This window comes from Phaethon lepturus, unplaced genomic scaffold, assembly GCF_000687285.1.
Source record: "Phaethon lepturus isolate BGI_N335 unplaced genomic scaffold, ASM68728v1 scaffold18653, whole genome shotgun sequence".
Taxonomy (NCBI): domain Eukaryota; kingdom Metazoa; phylum Chordata; class Aves; order Phaethontiformes; family Phaethontidae; genus Phaethon; species Phaethon lepturus.
In genome coordinates this window covers 20,797-28,492 of record NW_010531397.1, presented here as the reverse complement: position 1 = coordinate 28,492, position 7,696 = coordinate 20,797, and the positions used below count along the sequence as shown (strand labels likewise).

At 44.0% G+C, this 7,696-nt stretch overlaps 1 protein-coding gene across 1 annotated transcript in view; it reads right to left on the bottom strand.

Annotated features, from left to right (window-relative positions):
• BCR (breakpoint cluster region) overlaps nt 1-7,696 on the bottom strand; it is a 99,375-nt gene that overhangs the window by 71,465 nt on the left and 20,214 nt on the right. The gene's annotated exons all lie outside the window — the stretch shown is intronic.

The window sequence follows — 7,696 nt, the reverse complement described above, 5'->3', positions numbered from 1 at the left end:
TTTCCCTCTATATCACCTTACAGTGGCAACAAGGGCATCAAGCTGAAGGGACAATGGACGAGCCACAAGTCTGTTTAAGTAGACATCTATAGAGTGGGAGGGTGGCAAAGAGATGGTTCTGAAAACGATTACCCCAGAGGCAACACAGACCAAAAAAGATGGATGCCAGTTCAAATGAAGAGCCCTGCCTGCTGACAGGTCTGTGCATATTCACAGATTACAAATCACTACAGGAAAAAAAGTGGCAACATTACATGCTTTATATGCTTACCTCCTGACACGTGGAATTAAGAAATTATGTAGGTAGTTCTACAGCCCTAGTTCTGACCACAGCAGAACTGCATTCCCAGAGAGAAGTGGACACCAAAAGGCAGGAAGGAGCAGCTCCTGGCAGAAGAGGTCACAGCTCACCAGTCCAGTTGGATAGCGCTGTGGGAACACTGCCCTGCTGTACCAGCACAAGCGGTCTGGCCACTTGCTCAGAGACAAATCATGTTTCTGAGGCCTTCCCAAAGTCAATTTATTTATTAAATAACCCCTGTCTCGTACCAGTCTTCAGCTTCAGTATGAAGCCTGACCCTGATTAAGCTGTAGGATTGCACCAACAAAGAAATGCTACAGAAAAGTAAACCAAAAGATGCAGACTTTCCATCAAGGTCTTTCATTAATTTTAATTTATAAATCCAGCTTTGCAGCTAAAAGAGGACAGTCTTCCATGAAAAGGTTATCCCTAAGTAACCATCATCATAAGGGAACATACTGATTCAGTGGTAACAATTTAGCTTTAAAACATTCTGGAATCAGACTTAAATAAATGCTGTCATACTCTGCAGACCAACTTCTTTTGAGCAAAAAGGAGTTTGTTTCTGTTATGTTCACATGCACAAGTCAACACATGAGACATGAACAGGATTTCAGAGTTGACAGTACAAGGCTTTTCTAAATCACCGAGTTTCACAAAGACAATGCTTCAAATATGCTAGGCAGAGCTGCTTTTTCAGGATCTCATAGGTGTACATGACACGTTTAGATTTTCAGGTTACAGTGCATTCCCAGATACTTCAACTCATGCAGAAAAACCATACTCCCCAAAACAAATTTATTGGCACTTTCTGGCCAGTATTTCAGCAGTTAAAAGAATTAGGAATGTAAAGTGTGTTTGGGCTTGAACTCTGGGTGTGGTTACCAGTAAACCAGAGCAAAGAAACAAGCCAATGCAAGAACCACCTCATGTTTTGCCAGGGAGACGGGAACAAAACTAAACTAAAACCAGAAAACCATGGTAACAGATACTGTTATATTGAGTGGCACTGACTTCACATGTGCAAAAGTTACAGAATTAACGGCGCACCTGAGGACAGGCAGCCATCACTCTACTCCTATTGAATGGTAATTTCTTGGCAGATGATGCATGAAGCTTATCAGCAAAAACAAACATAAAATAAAGTTTCAGTTTTGTTTCATCTTCAGAGCTTTCAGTGAATGTCTGTCCAAGCAGTAATTTCCTCAAGCTTTATACATCCAAACTATATTCATGTAACACTGTGACAGTTTTCTTCTTAAAACACAAACAGAAAATTCTCTGTCACTTTACACTACCCTTAGATCACTCCTTTGTAACTGGAGATAGCATACTCTCTGCAGTACCTAAACACAAGGACTATAGACAGAAAATCTTTCTATTATCAAAAATGATTGCTCCTTTACCCCAGCCTTTACACAAAGAACTTCCTGGCATCCCTATCACGATCAAAAACAGTATTCTGTCTTCCATACTCCTCTCTACTTCTCACCACCCTCCAGCCTTCCCTATCTGAACAAATAATGGAAGAACAAAGTTTGCCTGTACACTTTAATTTACTCCAAACTGATCCAAGTGGCTGTTAATCAGAGCTGAACGTGCAGCCTCCAAGACATTTTCTGTCTAGGAAGAAATACTTTCTTTGCGTAGAAGAATTCACAGTGTTGTTGTTCAAAATGTGTAATTAAAAATACATGTATTTCTAGGGTAGGTTTCTTATGAAAGGCTCAAAACTACCTCCACTAATCACTTTGAAGGTGATGAATATTTACAAGTGACAGAGTACCTGTCACATCTGAGACAATGCACAGAACTTTTGTAGAGCAAACGAGACCCCAAAATCCTCCCCTTAAAAAAGAAATAGCCCTTGTTTCCAGACATGCACAACAACCTTGACAAAGGCACTTGTACTCTAAAATCCATCTACAGTTCTTTCATAAAGAGATCTGTGTAGCTGGCAGAGGAAATCTCATCTTGCTACATTGGGCAGAAAAGGGCCAAAGATCCAAAGGCTTCACAGTATGTATGCGGCAGGAGGAACCCTTCCTGTTACTCCTCACTTCAGCAGATAACAATTCAGGAATTCCAGTCCCCAAGAAAACAGCACCAGAGTGTTCACCCCTACCCTCCCCAATTCCCTCCCTTCCCCAGCACCTGTAGCAGAGCATAAGTTTCTAAGGCACTGCTGAGCTGTCAGCTGCGCCCACGAAGCGAGCAGACAGACATCTTTTGTGCCTCTCTCATTTGGCAGCTGCAGGGGAGGGGTGTGGGGGCTGGGAGGAGGGTGTTCTCCCCTAACACACCCAGGGGAGAGCATCAGCAAGCATGGAAAAAAGGACTCAAGAAAATGGGGGAGGCAACAGAACAAGCACACAGGTGCCCATGTATTGATGTCCTCTCCTTCCTTTCAGCTTGCAGTTATTTATTCTGAGGGCTAATTTTTAATGTTGGGGAAATTCCAAGTTCACCTAAGGCTGGAGAATTTAAAAGAGAAAAAGCGAAGCACAGTACAACCTAGCCTGCCTGCAGCCTTTCTGGGATAAGGAGAGGAGAAAAGCTTGTCTGACAAAGCATCTTAGTCAGCCACAGTAACCCACAGCTTCCATCAGCCAGCCTTTGGCAAGATCCAGGTGACTCACGACTGGAACAAACCAAAAGTGCCATCGAGCACTATGCGAGCGCTGGCGTGCTGCTGGAGGATCTCAGTCCTGCCCCACAGCCAGGCAGCTAGCATGCAGATACCACGATGGGGCGTGCAGCAGGCTCCCATACCACAGGCAACAGATGGATTAGAACAAGTGGCAAGTTAAAAAGCCACAGAAGGGGAGCAGCAGCTGAATAGGTGAAAGCTCTCGGCAGACCCCAGCTGGAACAGAATACAGCAAGTCAGGAAGGTGGTGGCAGCAGCAAGCAAATCTTAGCAGCAGGAAAAGCTACAGTTTGCCCCAGAGCCAAGTCCTTCAAGTTCAGTCCTTAAAACATAAAGGAAAATGGTACACACAACTAACATAGTGATGGTCAGAGGGACAATAGGAGAATCAATATAACCTGCTTAGATAACATTTACAATATGTGTTCCCTTTTTGAAAATTTTTCTGCACCTTTACCTAATTCTCTGTGTTCCTCTAGCTAAACGATCACTATCACTCTAAAACACAAGTAAGCAGTGAAACTTCAATGTAGATGTACCACACTCCTCTCAGGCACTGGCCCATCCTGCAATTTTCAAGCTAAGTACGGAGACACACTCTTACAGCACAACTCAGTTAATTAACACCAGCTCAGCTCTGACAGCACCTTCTGTTTTTTAATGCTGTCAGCTGGTCCACCAGCTGTTTTCTTCATGTACCCGTACAAACTTAAGAGGCAGGCCAGGCAGCGGAAGTTTGAGCACTAAACTCTTGGATTAACAGGGGTTAGATGGGGCAAATACATAAGCACCAGCACTCTGAGGAAGTCAAGAATGGAAGCAGAGCTTCACAGAGGCCAGAGTGAGAAAGCCACCCAAATGGTACATTTACAAACATTACAAATAGGCTGAAACTCCCTAAAAATATACACAGGTAAATTTCTGTAACACTGACTTAATTACAGTTAAATAAACACTGCTAGAGATCCATACTCTACCTACAGAAGTCATAAGAAAACAGGAAACAAACAGGCAGGTTATCCAATTTTTCACCTACCCTTCTTGTATCACTTTATTGAGACCAGACTCTGCAGCATCCAAGTCACTGCCACATTCCACGCAACTACCGATCAAACTTCACCTAGCAGTTCACGTGCACAGGTGTGAGACTGCTTCTTCCATTAACATGGGCTCCAGTTTGGAATAAAAAGCTCGAAGTACTGATCCATATAACTTATTTTATCCCTGTAGCTATTACAGAGGAGATAGTATACAGCTGCTGAAGTTGCCTTATCCATATAGATTTAAAAAAAAAAACAAACACAAAAACCAAACAAAACATTATGCCCAGCATGCTTCAGGAAAGGCATCCCAAGTTAACTGGAACAAGTGAACCCAGCCAGGGCTCTGTAGTGGTGTTGGCTGTTCCTAATGAAGAGAGCTGCCATGGAGTTCAGACACACCCACAGGCAGTTCTGGCATGGATTTGTCTCCCTTTGCATTAAGTAAAGTTCAAACCAATTTACAAAGGAAATCATCATCTTCATCTTCCATGAGAAGATGACAGAAGTGCAAAGAGGCAAAGCACATTCCCCCTCAACAGTCCCACTTTCTTCCACTGTACCATGCCATACTGAAGGGATGCCGTTCAGTTCAGGCTTTCTTGTGTTACAGTGCAACAGGACTCTGTGCAGTCAGAACACAAATTGCCTTTTACAGACCCCAGTAACATCATCAGCTGATGGGAGCTGAGGGAGGCTGGAACGGAGCGTTCTAGGGAGGCAGGCTTCACTGCTCCAACAGCTACTCATCTAGTTTTGTGGTAACCTGCAAACTTCAACAACCAGCAATGCCTCCTGAAACGCTCAACAGGCAGAGAGCCTTTTGTTGTGCCCATCATAACTCTTTCCGTCCACTCTCTGGCAAACAGTAACTCTGCTGGTGTGCAACAAAACTGGGAATCTCCCATCCCCTTTTACATGGTAGCAATCAATAAGCAGGGCCCAGAGGCAAAGTGATGAAGTCTGAGTCAAAACAGCTCCTGCTGAGCAGCCCCTAACCGCTCTAAATGGTTGCCTCCCTACAAAGCTACAGCTAATGCAGTCATCTCTCCTCCACCCCTTCTGCTCTCAAGTAACTGAATGACAACACAGAAGCAACACCGGCTTCTCACAGCCAGAGAAAACCGAGGGCCTCTGCAGCCTATAAAAAATATGGGAATATAAATGACATCCCACCCAAAACTCAAGTAGTAGTCAAGGCAAGACAAGTGGTTCTAAACCTTCTTTTAAAAAAAGAAACACACACAAAACAAAACCAACACAGGACAGACAACAGCTCCCCTACTTTTAGGCCTTCCTCTCCCTACCAGGAGTTCAAGATGACCACCTGGTAACCTCAGAGAAGAAGCAGCTCCTTCTCCTTGGCAAGCCACTAGCTGCTCTGTGGGGCTGCCCCTTGAAAGCAGGCGTTCCTTTATTTACACGTTTTTTCCCTCCCTTTCCCACCAGTTATTTCTGAGGGATTATATTTCCTGTTTTCACTGCTCTGCCTCCATTTGTCTTTCATCACAGCCATTAAAGTAGGAGGGAAGTGCAGGGGAGCAGATCAACACAAAGCAAACCTTTATGGTTCAGCAAGCAAGGGATTAAATGTCACCTCTTTTCCCCCTCAACCTCACCTCTCCCTGGAACACCCTCCAAGACATTTTGTAAATATAGCTTATCCTCCAGCATATACCCAGATTCTGACAGCTTTGACAGGTCAGACATCAGACATTTCAGGACAGATCAGATGGATAATGTATGCATCCTGGTTTGTGACAGCTACTTATGCTCCCCTCTGGCTGGTCCATTTTGCATCACGAACAACTTGTTCTGGAAAACCCCCACCTATAGCTTGTAGCTAGAAATGGTGTCACAGCAGTTTTTAGAGATGGAACCAAAGCATAAAGCCCAGATATTCCTTTCTTGTTATACTGTTGATTTCCAGACATTGTCTCCCTGACACCTCAGTACTGGGTGCCCAATTTTCAGAAAAATGCAGTCAGGAAAAGGTGCAAGGGGAGGTTCTGGCAACAATTTAGAAGGATGCAGTCCACAGAACTACTGCCCTTTCCTTAAGCCTTTGCTTATAAATTCCCTGGCAGTCTCACAAACCTTCTTGGTGAAAGTTGTACTTAGAGACCAACTTAGACGCAGTATAGTTACTACAACTACACTGCTACTCAGTACAGCTGCAGCTCTTCTGCAACTTATAGGAGAAGTACAGTGACCCCTGGGGACAACAAACACATGGGGTATCAAAGGTTCAGGGTAACAGAACAACTGGCTTTGAGTGGATAAAGGGCAGTTTTACTGTTTTAACACCTTTTCAGGTATCTCAAGCTATTTGCTCTCCCTTCATACGTTCTTCTTTACTATGGTCTGACTCCTGTCAGTTACCTGAGACTCTCAAACACATGTGCTATCTATGAAGGACAAACAACAACCATTTTAGCAGAAGTGGAGCTACAAGCAACCCCACCAAGTCCATTAGCCTCCTCCAACAGTTCACAGGCTCCTACTCAGCTGATGCACAGTTTCCCCAAGGCTGCTGCTATAGTTACAACCTTCCCCCCTCCTTCCTCCCAGTCTCATTTCCAGGGCTGTCCCAAAGGTGACAATGAACTGTACTAGCAGCAGATGATGGGAAGGGGATGTAGGGGAAGGAAACACTAAAAAGCAAAATGTTGAGACAAGGACACAAAGACTCAGAAATAAAATGCATCTGGTTTTTGAAGACTGCTGAGGGTATGGCTCAATTATGTGGCTAAGCTAGTCTAATGAGTGAGTGTGGGTTCATGCAGCAGCAAATCATACCCAGAAAGGATTCTTACCCAGGTATCAGAAAGTAATTAGGGTTTAATTAGGCTCAGGATAGAGAGATCAAGACCAAAGAGATAACTAATCACATGTGAAACTGAACCATGGATGGCATGTACAGACAGGAGACCAGGAGAGACTGGAATGGTAAAGGACACTGAGAAGGGAGAAAAACACCACAACAAACAACTCTGTCAACAAAGAGGGAAGTCAGCATCTGAGATGACTGCAGCCACTTCTGAGAAAGATACATTTCTGCTCCCAGGCATGGGGCAGAAGTAACCTTACTTTATGGGACTGAAAAAATGGATATGTCTCAGTGGTCAAGAAAAAAGCAACTAAAATCATAGCAAAGGGTCAGGAGATAGACTAGACTCAGTATCTGACAGCTCAGACTGCAAAGCTGGGCAAAAGGGAGAACAAACCTGAAGATAAAAGCAATTCCCCCATGCAGAAATCAAGTTCTCCCTTCTGTTGCATTAGGAAGTGCAGGAACCCTACCAACACCAGCTCAAAATAGAAGCCTAGTCCTCTCTAATGAACTGCGTGACTGTGGAAGTCTATCACACTGATGCCTGGGCATCAGAGTGCACTCTGATGGTTTAAAAGCCTGTGATGAGTAACAGGTGGTGCATACACAGGAGGGCTTCACACTGCAGGGTTATTCACAAGAAAGTCGAGAGCTGTATGTAGGTACTATTCCACTCAGATGGTACGTTCCTTGAGGGCTGGGTATTTCTTTTTCCTTTGAACAGTACCACCTTATTTCTTGATATTAGTGTAAACAGACTCACCACAAAGACTAGTTTAGGGAGCTGCTGATTCAGAGCATCAGCAACTTAAGATTTTAAAGTTCTGCTTAAGAGGGAGAAAAAGCAGAGAGCCCAGTAAAGGAACTTTGGA